This window comes from Manis javanica, chromosome 11, assembly GCF_040802235.1.
Source record: "Manis javanica isolate MJ-LG chromosome 11, MJ_LKY, whole genome shotgun sequence".
In the NCBI taxonomy this organism is placed as follows: domain Eukaryota; kingdom Metazoa; phylum Chordata; class Mammalia; order Pholidota; family Manidae; genus Manis; species Manis javanica.
In genome coordinates, this window is record NC_133166.1 from 53,656,285 (window position 1) to 53,671,903 (window position 15,619).

The 15,619-nt window shown below is 48.6% G+C and overlaps 1 long non-coding RNA gene across 1 annotated transcript; it reads right to left on the reverse strand.

Moving 5' to 3' along the window:
• Positions 1–458: 458 nt before the first annotated feature.
• Positions 459–3,735, reverse strand: LOC140844272 (uncharacterized). The gene is made up of 3 exons (XR_012122421.1): positions 3,438–3,735; positions 2,005–2,097; positions 459–914 (listed from the first exon to the last, which is right to left on the reverse strand). It is a non-coding gene; the product is annotated as an uncharacterized lncRNA (long non-coding RNA).
• Positions 3,736–15,619: the final 11,884 nt, after the last annotated feature.

Consider the following 15,619-nt stretch of genomic DNA (forward strand, 5'->3'; position numbering starts at 1 on the left):
TCCTTGAGGTCAAAAGTCATGAATCTGTCATCAGGGTGGGGAGGTTTCCTAGAGCCACCTCCAGTTATGGTCCTGTAGGCAGGAGTGGGCCGAGTTGAATGTGACCAGGGTCACCACGTGCTTGATAATCCCAAGGAAGGGGAGCTTCAGTGTGTGTGAGGGAGTGCGTAACAGCTGTGGAAGGTAAGCTGGACATGAGAAGAGGTGAGGATGAATAGAAACTATTCAATCACACAAGCAGTGTGATCTTAGAAAGTCATTTAACCTCCTTTTCCTCATTTACAATATGGGCATCAAAATGCCCCTTCCATGAGGTTGTGAGCATTCAGTGATGTACTTTGTGGGCAAGCGTTTCCCACCTGTGAAGAACGCTGGGTATGGCAGGTATTGCCTGGGGGTGTGAGTGGGGCATGAAAGGTGGCTGGTGGGCACAGATGTTGACAGAGCATCCACAGGCAGCACCAGCTGCGGGGTGATCAGAGTCAAGCACCTGGGGTTCCTTTGCTTTCCCTGGCCCCTCTTTTCCTGCAAAGCCACCTGGAGCACCCTCCTTTCCCAGGGCCCCATGAGCATCTCAGATGTTCTCACAATCTTCTCTTGCTGAGTGTGGCTGCTGCCTGTGGGACACTCCAGGTACTTTTCTGCTCATCTAATCAAAAGGCCAGTGCTCAGAGCCTGGCCTTATGGCTCCTCAGGATGAGGTCTCTCCCAGAGGCTCCTTACACTCCCATGACAGGACTGCCCACACCCTCAGCCCTGGTCAGACATCTGTCAGGGCTATCCGCATGTCTCCAGCATACCTCTCTGTCCACTCCTTTCAAGTGCAGGGTAGATTCTACGGCCTTCCTTTGTAAGTGGCCGGCCAAGCTTTAGCTTCTTGTCAATTTCCTCCCCTGCACCTAAGCTTCGGAGTCCTGTGGACTAAAACAGTTTAAAAATGACCCTCTTCTGCCCCTGTGGAGTGACGTCCCCAAGCCCAGTCCAGCTCTCGGCACTGTCTGGTACCCTCTCCTTGTTTCTCTGCCCAGTTATCTTCTCACTGTTAGAGCAGCCATCTAAACCTGTCTCCTCTTTCCTTAAACCTTCAGCTCCTGCCACTTTCCCTCTTCTTCTGCCCAAGGTGGATCCTTGCCCTCCTGCTCTCGGGACTTCTTAGGGACATCCCTCCACTGATCATCCCTCTGTTGGGATTCCACCAGCTGCCTCTCCCCTGGCTCCTTCCAATTGATGTCCAGATGAGCTCAAACGTTATCTGCCTTAAAAACCAAAACCAAACTTTGACCTTCTTATTTCCCCAGGCTGAACAGTCCTCCTATTCCTGGGGAGATGAGGGAGGACTCTTCCATACGTTACCCAGATTTAGGACTTGATTTTGATGCAGAGGTTGCCCACGTCATGAACTCTTTCTCAGATCTCTTCCAAACCACCTCTCCACCACTGCAGCAGCCTGCTGGAGGTCACCACCCAGATGTCCCACATTCCCATCAAAATGCAGTTTCAACCTGAGCCTCTCTCCCTCACTCGCACACAGACCCCTTTCCTCCCCAGTATGACCCTCACACTGAAGTATACACCATTGTCCTCCCCACTGCCAAGATGCCCAGGTCCTTCTCTGGACTATTACTTGAGTCTGTCTTTCTGCTCTATGATGGCCGCCAAGGTCATCCCTCCCTGCCTCACACTGCATGATCCTCTTGGTCTCCTACCTCCACCATGTGAATGTTCAATTCACATCCTACAGACGAAATAGAGGCAGCTTTCAAGATAAATTCCATCATGGTTCTTCCTGCTCAAAAGACATCAACAGCCCAATTAGCCTTATTAAAATAAACTGCAGCTTCTCCCACCCCCCAGTCTTTGCTCTTGTGGCTGTGAACTTAATTCTGTTTCTAGGTTGTATTGTGTCGCTCTCCTTCAATTATTTGCAGAAGCTGCAGCTGCTGCCTACAATTTCTTACCTTCTTCACCCCTCCCCAGTGCCTCTGCCCTCCACTTTTAGCTTACCCCTCACTTTTGCACTGTGGGCATCCTACAGCGTCAGGCACTTCACCCAACAGGCAGGTCCACCTGTTGGTCCAACTTGACACACTGAATCACCTTGGGGAAGACAGAATCTCTGTTTGGTCAAGTCCCTACTCTCCAGTTACTTCTAACTATTCGGGAGTATGCATAGATGGAGGGCAGGCTGGCCTGACTTCCAGCTGGGACCCTGTTAGCTTTCCCTCCCCAGAGCCCCACTGAGCCCCCACTCAAATGCTGAGGTGCAGAGGTGAACTCTTTCTTTTCATTTTGTCCAAAACTAAGCTCCTTCAGCTGGGGCCCTGATCTCAGCTCTTTTCTACCTGCAAGGGCCTTTCTCTAGCAGTCACACTCCATGGCCTCTTCAGTGCCTCCTCCTTCTCTTCCTCCCAAGGGGAAAAACAAGCCCTGGGTGGCTGCTCTGAAAAACCCCTTCTATGCCTCCAGGCTGTCCTTATCCCCCAGTTTTCATTCTTGGCCAAAGTCTCAGATGAGTGACCTACACCCACCACTTCCATTTCCTCTCTCCCCGCAGATCTGGACCCAGGCTGCAGCCCCACTGTGTGCCAGATGCCTGGCTCCTTCCCCTCATGCCTGGCAGCCCCTCCCCCATCTTCAATCCCTTTTCCCTCTCTGGAGGCTCCTGAGGAGCAGTGTGGGTACATGGACTGTACAGATGTGGGTTCAAATCCCAACTCCACATCCATCAGGCTCTGTGACCTCGTGCCATTCATCTCTTGCTAGGGGCCATCATTTCCTCTTCTGCAAACCTGAGCTGATGATAAGAGTTCCTCACACAGAGTTGTATGAGTATTAAGAAAATAAAGCACTCACACACTCAATGTATGTTTCCTGTCATTGTCTGGACCCCATTCTCCTTAAAACTCTCTCCCCCCGAGAGCTTCTGTGACCTTGCGCCACCTCAGTGCTGCCTACACTGTCACCAATTACTCCTTTTTCCCTCCCAATGCACTCAAAGCTGGTTAGATTGATCAGACCCTTACTATGTACCAAGCAATGCTCCCAGCATTTTACTTGGATGACATGTACAGCATAGGGACTGCAATAGTACCCATTTAACAGCTGTAGGTGTTAAGGCACAGAGGAAGTAATCTGGCCCAAGAAGATCCAACCAGCAAGGGGCAGGGCCAGTGTGCAAATCCAAGCCCACCGGCTCCAGGCCCCTTCCTTTCAACCACCCCTCCCTTCTGCCTACAGTTCTCCAAGGGCTCCAGGCTGGGGCTTGGACTCCTCTTCCACCTCAGCCAGCTTTCCCTTTCCCTGACTCATGTGCTCACAGAGCTTGTGTATTCATTTGCCAGAGTCTCAGTTCCCACCCCCCTCCCACCTGGGAGCCTGCCGGGCTCCTCCTCCTGATGGCCTGCCTTCCTCTTAGCAGCAGAGAGCCCCAGACTAACCTCAAGTCCCTTCCTCTGGTAACGTGATTCTGCAGCTTTATCAGTGAATTTCATTCAGCCTTGCAGGCTCGTTTCCTGGCTCCTTTACCAGTCCATGGGCCACTAGAAGGCAGAGCCCTGTCCTCTCCAAGCCTCACTGGGCCTCAGGTACAGCAGATGCAGATTCAACTCTCTCTCAGATCATATCCCCTCCCAATTTTCCTATTTCTGCTCAGAGAACTGTTATTTATCCTTTCCTCTTGCCTCTGAAAGAATATTTATCCTCGCCTTCTTGCCCTTGTCTCATCCCTAGCCTCTATCTCCCACCCCCGCCAACCCTGGTCAAGGCTGCCTTCCAACTGTCTCATATTCTTCACAGCCCCTCATTCCAACTGCCAACTGTCACTCAGCCCCAAGCCAACCACCTGACTGTGACAGCTGCTTTGCCTTTCCTCTTATTTACTTTTAAATGTTGTTTCTAATAACCTAAAACATGGTAGTTTAGGAAAAAAACCCGCACATGTGTTGAATATAGCTTTGAGTCACCAGTTTATTACCTGTGGGTTATAAGTGAATAGCTGGAGCTGGGAGGAGTAAGGTCTTGGTAAAGGGCATGTTGTATTCAGCCCCAAGATGGTGGACACAGTCACCGCCTTCTGGTATTTATGCCCTTGTGGAATTTTCTTCCACACTGTCTTCAAGGATGGTCCGTGTGACCAGAGAGCATGGCAGACTGATGGCATGGCACTTTTGAGTTTGGATTCTCTGAGGCTTGGATAAGCCACTGAGGCTTCTCTCTCTCTCTTTTTCCATGATAATTTGCTCTAAGGAAAGTCAGGGCAGTCAGGGAACCCATGAGGCCAGGAAGAGAGGCCCTCTGCCGACAGCCACCTCCTGTGAGGAGAGTGATGCATCTGGGAATCAGGTCCTTCGGCCCCAGGCTGGCCTTCAGGAGCCTGCAGCCCTGACAGCTCCATGGTCACCTTATGAGAGGCTGAGCCAAAACAACCCATGAGGCTGCTCTTAGATTCTTGGCCCTCAGAAACTGTATGAGATAATAAATGTTTGTTATTTTAAGCCACTAGATTTTGGAGTAATATGTTTTGCAGCTATAGATAACTAATATGGAAAAGAGGATCTATTCATTCATTTTATCATTTAACACATTCCTTAGGAGCTGGTACTATGGGTCAGGGACCATCCTGGGTACTGGGAATGCTGCAGAAACAGAACAAAGTCTTTATCATAGAGCTTTTACTCTAGTCAGGGGAGGGAGATAATTAAGGGAAAGGAAGAGATATGCCAGATGGCAATAGATGCTTGGAGAAAAACCAGTATAAGGATGAAATGGATGGTACATGTAGGGTATTTTGTACAGGGTGGTCAAGAGAGACCTCTCTAATTAAGGGATATTTGAGCAGAGCCCTAAGTAAGATGGGCAAACAGATACACAGGGAAGAGCACTCAAGGCAAAGGGAAAAGCAGGTACAGTGGCTCAGCATCCACCCATTTCTGACCATTCCATTGCTTCACTGCAGGACAGGAGACCTTATGTCTGGAGCAGATTGCTAGGGCAGCCTCCTGACTATCTCTGGCTTGTGCCTCACCCACTATGGTGTCTTCTCAGCAAAGCTGCCAAAGTGATCATATTGAACCTAAGTGACATCAAGTCACTCTATTTAAACTCCATAAGGATTCACTCTGAATAAAAACTGAAATCCTTATCATGCCTATAATGTCTGACCCCTCATTACATTTTGCTCTCCTCTCCTCCTTTGTATTCACTCACTCAGGTACTCCACTGTAGCCCCACGGGCTTCCTTGCTGTTCCTGCAACTTGCCAGCAAACTCCAGCCTCAGGGCCTTTGCTCTGGCTGTACTTTCTTTCTGGAGTATTCTCTATTCTTCACTTTTTTTTGAGTCTGTTCAAAGCTCATCATCTCAATGAGGCCTACTTGACCCCGGTTGGCCTCTGCTCTACAGTGTTCCCCTCCACCTACAGGCCCACGCCCTCAAAACCTGACCTCTTTTTTTTCTTTTATCTATAGCATTTATCCCTTCTAATATGAAGTGACTTATTAACTTTTTAGTTTATTATGTATTTCTGCCCATTAGAGTGTCAGTGCAAAAAGGTAGGAACATTTTTCCTTTGGTTCCCTGAGGTTTTCCAGGTACCTGTCTTCCTGGCACACAGTGCACACTCTGGAAATATTTGCTAAATTAATGAGTTAGTGAATAATTGAATGAGCATTTCTCTTTTTACACTGACTTATTTGTGACCTTGAGCAAGAAAATTCAGCCTTTCCTATAAAAGGATAAGGTTGGTCCCTTCTAGGCTGTTCTGGGTTCCACCTTGACTATGGACAAAAGACACGGACAATGAAATCTCAATTCTAGGTTTCCTGCCACTCACATTTTACTGGGGGGGACAAGAATAATGGGAAAAAATTGTTTTCTGTAGGAACAAACCTGACCCTTTCCTAATGTTCACCAGCAAAACTTTAGGAATAGATATCCGAATGAGTACAGGAGCCTAGGGCCTTATTACAGAGAACCTATGAAAGGGATATGCGCAGGTGGTGCCCTTCATGAAAACTGAAACACAGAAAGCCATACGATCTCTTTCTGCTGGCTTTATTTCTGTATAGAAAAGTTTGATTTACATGGGAGTCAATCACCAACTCCATTACAGTAGCTTCCTTTTAGACAAAGATACAGCTCTTTGGAATAGATACAGCTGTAATTGTATCTGCAATGTTTTATTTCTAACGGAGGGAGGGGGAGAATTCTAAAGCAAATATTTTAAAATGTTGACATTTGTTAAATCCAAGTGACTATTATTGTTCGCTAGTTCTCTTTTTGACATAATTTATTATTAAAACTCTTTTTAAACAACTGCAATAGAAAAGGCATCCTGCCACTTGCTCAGATCTTCACAGGGCTCCTGTGGAAGTGGAAGGCAGCACGCTCCATAGTTTCCAGTGTGGAATCCAGTGGCCAGATGGGAATCAGGATAATCAGAAACAAAGGTGAAGCGCTGAGCTCCGGGGCCAGCAACCCAGCCCATGCTTCAGTTACCCATTTCATCTGGGAGGTGAGTACATGAAGGTGCATCTCTGACATCTGTACTACTCACTATCCATTCCAGTAAATTATGAAAAAAATAGCTAGAAAAGCCAGGGTCTGCAAAATCTCGTTTCACCAACTCACAAATACCGACTTCTTTGTCTGCTGGGAAAACAGGACTAGTGACAGCACTAATGCCTCACTGCTCTCTGAGTGCCCAGTGTTGAGGGAACTACAAACAGCTGTGTCTAGCATTTGCGCTGAGAATCTCCACAAACACACCATGGGTACTGGTTTCTAGGCTAATTTGCCTGCTTTGGTGAAGTATATGACAAACTCCTCAGGCTGCGAGTGCTCAACCTACCTACGTCCCCCTGGGCGAGGTGAAATGACTTGGGCTGGATCTTAGAGAGATTCATTTTAACTTCCAGATCCCCTGGCAGCACCTCTGGCTGATCTAGTTACTCTCAGCTGCCAGCCTGGTCTTACCTGATACTTTTGATTAAAAAGCATCAGGCATCAAAGAGAAATGATAATTTGTTGCAGTCTGTGTCATGGCCAGCCAATACTTTCTGCTGTCCTTGCCTTCCCTTTCCCCCAGAGCAGGGAGAGTGAGACAGTGTGCCCTGTGAGGGGAAGGACCATGGACTAGGGAAGCTGGAACTAGGAGCCAAGTGGTTAACTATGTGTGGCCAGAGTCAGAGCCTGAGGCCCAGGACTAGTTGCCAGCTCTTCCCTCTAAGACTGGGTGACCTTGTGTCTTGCCTGAGGGTTTCAGCACCAGGCAAGTTCACTATAGATTCAGTGAGACTGAGAAATGACAATGGAATGTTCTTGGGGTAAAAGGGTTTATACCTGGCTTTATTCTTGCAGTGGTAGGTAGAGCACTAGAATTACGTCTGCATCCAACAGTCTGCAGGTCTGTCATCCTCCTCTGTCTCTGCCTCCCCCCAGAGCAATGGCAAGAGCTCTTTATATAGTGACTGAGTCAATAACAGCTCATTGCCAATGGGTGTGGAAGCTGTAGCCTATGTAGTAGGCCAATTACACCATCCAGTACTTTTTAGGGTCAGGTGAGGATCCTGGCTATAGGAACTTCCATTTTCTCCACACTCCACCCCTCCAAGATTCTCACTGTTAATCTTCCACAGTGGTCCCTGTGTGAGAAAGCTGGAGCATTGTAACCAGACTCCACAATAGCAATGGGGAATAATAACATACAGATAATAACAAAAATTATGTTACAACAAAACTGTGACACAGGCAACAAAAATTGTAATAATTCTCAAGCTTGAGGAGGTTATTCCTGATGTATTCAGAACCAGTTCTATTCAGATGAGTTCATGACTTGCACTTTCCAGAGGAGGCCAGTAGCGGTACTGATAGGGAGCTCCCTGCACTCCTGCAAGTAGGAGGTTTTTGATATGGTGTGTGTGTCATCCACAAAGACATCAGAGAAGATTACCTTAAGGGCAATAAGACAAATGTTTTAATGATGCCAACATAGGCAAATCTTGTCCATGGGTAGGATGCATGCAAGAGAGTGGTCCTGTGATAGGGCCATGGTAGAAGGGTGTCCCATCAGGTCTAGTATACCATACCTTTCCCCTCTCCCTATGGGGTTACTGAGGGGTTCATATATAATGCTACTGGAGGTGCATGCACTGGCTGTAATGATAAAACAGAACTCCCCAGTAAGATGCTCCTACCTTCCGGTCATTTAGGATATACTACTATGATCTTTGGAGGCCACTCTGCTGTTACTCCAGGAATACACAGGAGGCCAGCTTCCAGGGCTTGTCCCCAAGGTGCTGTGAGTGCCAGCCATTGCTGGTCCATGTGTGAAAATATGCAAAGCCACGTCTACTCCATGGAGTCTCCAGGGTTTAGTGTAGTTTGTGCTGGCAGCAAGATATTATTCTGCTGGCTCATCCTTGGCTTCAACAATTCCTCCTTGCTTTGTACTTGGAGTTGTATAGGCAAGGCAGTAATATGTGTTAGCATATCTATGAGGCTCAATGCCCCCTTCAAGGGATTCTCATTCAAACACCACAGCACTGTCCATAAGCGGACTGACCATCCCCATAGACTATTGGTGTCTGACTGCAGGCCAGATTTTAATAAACCATTATACCTCTCTATCATGCCTGCCTTGATAGGATTATATGGTACATGAAACTTCCATTTGATTCCTAACTGTTGCACCCATTTTTGTAATGCATATCCAGTAAAGTGGGTGCCTTGATCACTCTCAATCACCTGCGGCCATCCATAGGCTGTGAAAAGATGCTCTAGGCCTCTTTTGGTTGTCCTCTCGTCTACACAAAGTATAGGAAAAGCAACCAGAGCTCCAGTAGCTGTGTCTACACAAGTCATGGCATACTGGTACCCTTCTGACATGGGCAGAGGCCCAATACAGTCCATCTGCCACTTGATGAGGGGTATCAGCCCCTTAACTATTGCCCCATGTTGCGTGGGACTCAGTGTAAGTCCCTTTTAGAGCATACAGTGTACTCCTCTCAGGATTTGCTGACTTCTTCAAAGGTCAAAGGCAAGCCCCACTGATGGGCTACAGCCCACATTGTCTTTTGCCCCACGTGCAACAAATTCTGATGTAACCATTGGGTCACATTAGAGGCAGGCTTTCCTTCTAAACAATGCATCTGGGCCAATTTGTCTGCTTCATTGTTGCCTGGGGATGCCAGTGGCAAATGTCCTGTCACGTGATATACTGTAACCATTTTAGTCTGACCACAGGCCCATAAGTCTTGCTACAACTCTTGGCCCCAAAGGGGTCAGGAACCAATCAACCAGTTGGCATGGTACCATGTTGGTAGCTACAGGGTCTAGCCCCAATAGACAGCCCAGCTGTCAGTGCAGACAACTATTGGGGAGGGCTCCTGTCTGATCACGAGCCATACTGCCCAGAACTCTGCCCATTGGCTGCTCTTCCCCTCACCATCTTCCATCCATATTGTCTAAATCTTAGGATGGAAAGCTACAGCCCTCCACTTTGGGGGCTGTCCATGGCTGGAGCCATCTGGGTACCATGCATCTTTGGGTATAGGGGCTCTTCCCTCCCAATAAGGATTCTCTGCTAATAATGGCTCTAAAGTAAATTCTTCCTGCTTTTCACTAGTATGAGTTCTTCACTCAAGGGGCTAGCAGAAAGGGTACTATGTTGCTTTAGGTACATACCCCACTTGGCCAGTGTAGCTGTCTCTGCCACGCCACCCCGTGGCTTTTGGGTCCAGTCTCGAACCCACCCCGTGATGCCATAGGTGGTTATTACCTTTATTGGGGCCATTCTGGTGATGGGTTCTGTAGCCAGCAAGGTGCGGTACATGGCAGACAATTTTTTCTCTATTAAGTTGTACTGGATCTCTGCTCCTTTCCAGAGTTGTGACAGACTCCAATAGGTTGGCAAGTTCATTCAAGCTGCTGACAGACACCCCAGCCGTAACTGTCTTTGGTTACATGAACATCCAGCTCACAGGGCCTTGATGGATCTATTACATTCAGGGCCTGCACGGCCTCGACTGCCCATTTTGCTGTAGTAAAGGCCCATGCACATGTCTCATCCCAGTCCCACCTGATGCCCTTTCATACCAAATGGTTTAAGGACTTCAGAATTTGTGCCAAGTGTGGGATAAACACTTTCCAGTAGCCTAAAAGACACCGAAACTCCTGTAACAATGCCACAGTTGTAGGGCTAGGGAGGGCCTGGACTTTATCTATAACTGCTTCTGGTATAACTGTAGTCTTACCCGGCCAGATGACCCCCAAGAATTTGACTTACAAACCAGGTCCCTGAACCTTGGTGCTGTTCACAGCCCATCCTTTCTTCTGAAAATGTTGCAGCAGTCTAGGAGCTGCACCTTCTAGATCTGTAAGAGAACCAAAAGTAAGCATGACATCATCAATATAATGGTACAGCTGTACTGTTCGTAGTTTCTCCCATGCTACCAAGTCCTGGGCTACAAGTCCATGACAGATGGTGGGGCTGTAGCGGTATCCCTGTGGAAGGACGGTGAACGTCCATTGCCGTCCTTCCCATGGGAAGGCAAACTGTTCCTGACTTTCCTGTTCTGTGTCAGTGGAAAAGAAGGCATTAGCAAGGTCCACAACACAATATGTTCCTAGTTCATAACTGAGGGTGTCTATCAAGTCTAAAATAGAGGGGATGGCAGCATGCAGAGGGGGTATGACTTTATTCAATTCTTTGAAATCCACAGTCATATGCCAGAAGTCATCTGACTTTTTTATTGGTAACATTGAGGAATTGAAAGGACTATGGGAGGGCTTTATAATATCCACCTTTTCCAGTTCCTGGAGGGGTTCTCCAATTTCTTTATGCCCTCCAGGCAATTTGTATTGTTTGGTATTAGTTACCAGCTGAGGCACAGGCAAAGCTACATGTGGGTGCTTAGTATGACCCCTCAGACCTGCCTTCACTACATGTATCCTCAGTCTGAACTCACCTGCAGTGGTCTGCAACCATAGACCCTGCAGAATGTCAATCCCCAAAATATATTCAGGGATGGTAGAGATATACACAGTATACTCCTTTGGGGGTAGATGCCTTATTCCCAATGGGATTCGGGCTTGTTTCACTCTGATAGCCTTGCCCCTATATCCATATAATAGTGGGGTCCCGGGAAACCTCTCAGCATTGTCATAAATCAGTGAACATTCAGCTCCTGTGTCTACCAGAGACAGAACACATTCTACATTCACTGGGGACCAATCAATTGATATTTCAACTTGTGGCCTCCCATCACCTCCACTGTCCCTCAGGGCAGGTACCGTGAACCTCCCCTCAGTCTAACTGTTCCCCAATCATCTTCTGGTGTACGTTCAGGTGAGGTCGGTTCACTCTTCAGCCGGTTGCAAACACACAGGCCAGACTTGTGGCTCTGTCTCTGGCTTCTGCTTCTTGGTCCTCAGTGGCCAGAATTGCTGCTCTGGTTTCAGGTGTTGCCATAGATTCAGTAAGATTCTATTTGACTTCCATCTAATCTCCCTCTGTGTGCTCCTGCCTTTATTAAGTCAACCCACATCTGGGTCCTCGTGACTTTCACGGGGCCTTTTAAATTCTGTCTCTGAGTAGCAGACTGCATTTCCTTCTGTGCTCTCATTGCTTCAGCCTCTTCCAGTCTGCTACTGTACAGGTAACCTCACTTACGGGCTGCCCTAAGTGAAGGGCAAGAATAAATAGCCACTAGGGGCCCAAAGAAGGATATGGGAGCCATTTGAAGCACCATATTTCTCATCCCCACAGTAAAAGGCTGTTCATCTGGGCCATAATTATCTGGACTATAGATGGCATTTTTCATGCCTAACTCCCATAATACCTGTTGGAGCTCAGCATACGTCTGCCATCCATCAGGGGAGGATGGTAGATCACCCCGACTGGGCATTACAACTCAAAGTGTAGCCATAAGCCAATTGAGGAGGGAGTGATTTTCTGGGGTCTGATGTGCCTTTTGTAATTACTACCTCAAGGCAGGATGAACTGTCAGGGAAGCCAGCTTTCCCATCTCTGATACAGGCAGAACGATTCCATCCCCCTCTATATCCCAAAGACACAGGAGCCAAGCTGATATTGACTCTGAAGGCTTCTGTTGAAACTGAGGGCCCAAATCCACCAGCTCAACCTGAGTATAGGGGTGGGGCAGGGAGGGCTCCATGACCTGGGAAGGGGGCTGCACCTCTCCCAGAGGAACCTCTGGTTGCTGCGTCTTTATTTTCTTTATTACAACTACACAGGCTTTCAGTAGAGGAGTGGTCAGTGCCTCCAGCACCACCCCTTTGTCCTTCTCCAGCTCCTCCTCCATTTCTGAGGCTGATGGCACCTTTCTCTCCATTCCCCTGAGTGCCTCCTCTGCTACGCCGTTTACCTTTTCTACAGTGCCTTGCAGCAATGCTAGCTTAGTATTCAAAAGCTCTCTTACCTTCACCTCAATACCTTACAGCTGGCATTCTCACACTGCCTTTTCCTGTGCTTCTCACAGGAGTACATCCTTCTCCTTCATGGCCTTTACCTCCTCCACAGTGCTTTGCAGCACTGCTGTCTCATTCTTCAATCTTTTACCTTCACCACAGCACCTTGCAGCTCGCATTCTCATGCTGTCTCTTCTTGCGCTTTTCACAGGGGTACATTCTTTTCCTTCTTGGCTTTTACCTCTTCCACAGTGCCTTGCAGAAACACCATTTCATTGTTTAACAAATCTTGTACTACCTCCACAGCATCTCACAGCTTGCATTCTCATGTTGCCTCCTCTTTTATCAATGCCATTTCCTTCTTCAACGAATCCACAGCACTTTGCAGCTCATGTTCTTGTGCTGCCATTTCTCACGTCTCTTGCAGGAACACATTCTTCTCATCTGTAGACTTTTAATACTGTGAGAAACAGCCAACACACAGTTCTTGCCACCTCACAGGAACTCTGTTTCTCAAAGGACCTCATTATGCCAAGGGCTACCTCAGCTGCCTCAGATGTCACCTCCACCTGCTCCCAGTCCTGGGGCAGGGCCCAGCCCTCTAGGAGGTGAGCCACCTCAGACCATATGCCCATTGGGGGACACTCGACTGTCTCCCCATTCATAGGGGCAGCCCACAGAAGTACTCCTCCCATGAAAGCAGACTTCCATTCTTTGATCTATAATGAATCCTCTGGCTATGCCAGTTGTTTGTCTGAGGGTTTCAGCCCCAGGCAAGTTCACTGTGGATTCAGTGAGACCAAGAAATGACAGTTCTTAGGGTAAAGGGTTTATATTCTTCCAGTGATAGGTCAAGCACTAGAATCACATCTGCATCCAACAGTCTGCAGGTCTGTAATCCTCCTCTGTCTATGCTTCTGGACAGAGCACTGGGTAGAGTTCTCTATATAGTAACTCAGTCAATAATAGTTATTGCCTATGGGTGTGGAAGCCATAGCCTATGCAGTAGGCCAATTACATCATCAAGTAGTTTAGTGTCAGGTGAGGATCCTGGCCATAGGAACTTCCATTTTCCCCATACCTTGGACAAGGTACTTTCAGTTAATGCATTGGCTTCCCCCTCTGTTTTACTGATACTAAAACCCTCATAGGATTTTGAGATGTTTAAATAAGAAAATCATGAAAATGGCTTGCAATAGTGCCTGACATGGGGAGGGCCACCTGAGGCTGCAGCTGTTGTAGCTAGGGGTTCCCAGGTATCAATAAGAAAATATAAATAAATATCTTTCTCCTAACTTCCAATCTTCCTGAACACTTCAAACACCATCGATCTCTTTGTATGTGGCTTCCTCTAGTCCAGGACTAACTCAAGAGACCCACCTATAATTAGGAGGCAAGTAGGCAGAGCTAGGGCCTCCTCTCCCAAAAGAGAGGTGGCGTGTGCCAGAGGATCCTACATTTCCATGTGAATTTTCTCCTCAGATGAGTGCAGCTTCTACATCTGACTCCAAGGTGTGGAGAGGTGTCCTGCAATCACCTGGCATTGCCAGTGACAGCCACAGAGGCCTGTGCTTCAGCTGCATGTTGGGTTGGCAGTTAGACTAACAGGCACTTGAGGAAGCCCCACATCTCCCCATCAGCAAGGGTCCGTCACACACAAAGGGAATGGCTGGCGAGTGATGGCCTGGAACATAGCACATCTCATCACAGCTCTGTGAGCTGGTGGTACCTTGCACTGGTCCTGATCTTTACCTTCTAGAAGAGGTCTTTGACTAGAGCTCTTTGATTTCCAACATGAAGGAAGGCATTGTTAGCCTTTTACTAGTAATGGGGGGAGGGGCATGAAAGAAGTAAAGGGAGGGGGTTCTTGTGGTTACATTAAACAGATGACACTATCTCAGTCTTAATGACCAAGCACCCTCCTACCACAACGTTCTGTCCGGCACTGATCACTGTGGTCATGTAGGGTCAAGTGGTCAACTTCATTTTAGTGGAGAAAGGCATTAAAGATCATAGTGTATCCTACTGTGTACTCTTTCTGGATGCTTTGCTGAGGAGAGAGTGCAGAGCTCAGAGCTGCTCCTCCTCTTCACGGCCTGGTCTGCTCCCTGTCTGTACCTTCTGCATTTCTGCTTTTTATTTTTCTCAACTCAAATAATCAGACAAAAGAACAGCAACATGTACAGCAACAAGAGCAGATGGCTTTGGGGGGGTGCCCTGAAATGACACGACTTGATACTGAACCCCAAGGCACCTATCCTGACACCCGCCCTGCTCTTTCAGCAGTCCCATCAGGACACCCTCAAGTCCTCTGGGAAGACCACGGGAGCCTTAGAGCTTCCCTGCGGCAGGCTGGGCTCCACTTCTCCCTGCAGGAGGCCTGCTGGCTTTGTGCCCCCTGGCCAAGATGGCCCCAGACGCTGAAGGTGCTCTGGCTCCAGCCCTCCTCACCCCAGAGCCAGGTTAGCACCCTGCTCTGCAGATGGGCGCTGAATGTCCAGCACCTCAGAGGGAACTTGCCCTAGAGGACCTCCCGCTGGTCATGGTCACTTACAGAGGAACTGCGGGGACGGGAGAGCAGAATCCAGTTAGTTGAGAGGACAAGACTTCTTCCCTCACCTTGGGGACACAGAACAGGACATGACTGGGCCAACACCAGGCACGCAACACCAATACCGAGGCCTGAGGCTGGAGAAGGAGGTGAGCCTGCTGCACAGAGGGGGTGCGCCCCTAATCCATACTCCTCACTTGCTCCTTGGCATTCTGAAGCAGCCAAAGCCCGGAAAACCTTTCTCCAGATCCGCCTGGGTTAGGGTCGGATTGGTTGGTGGTAGTACGGGATCCCCAAACGCTGCCTGTGGCAGAGAACAAGTCCCTCTCTGCGTTCTACCTGGAAACGCACCTCCCGAGGCTCGACGGATCAGGGGGTTCTCCCCTCCCCTCCGGGGATCCCTGAGCAGCCCCCAGGGCCACACTGGAGATGCACCTGAAAAGCCAGCCTGGAGCCCCGGCTGAGTGAGAAGGGGGAGAAGAAAGGAGGAGCCTCGCCCCGCCGGGGTGCTTGGGTCCCCGCTCCCGGACACCCGCTAACATCACGGTCTGATACTACCTCTCTCCCCAGGGGCCTACCAGGTATGAAGCCAAGCTCCCCTTTTTGAGGCAACCCCTGCGGCCTCCTTTCTTTTTATCGCCAG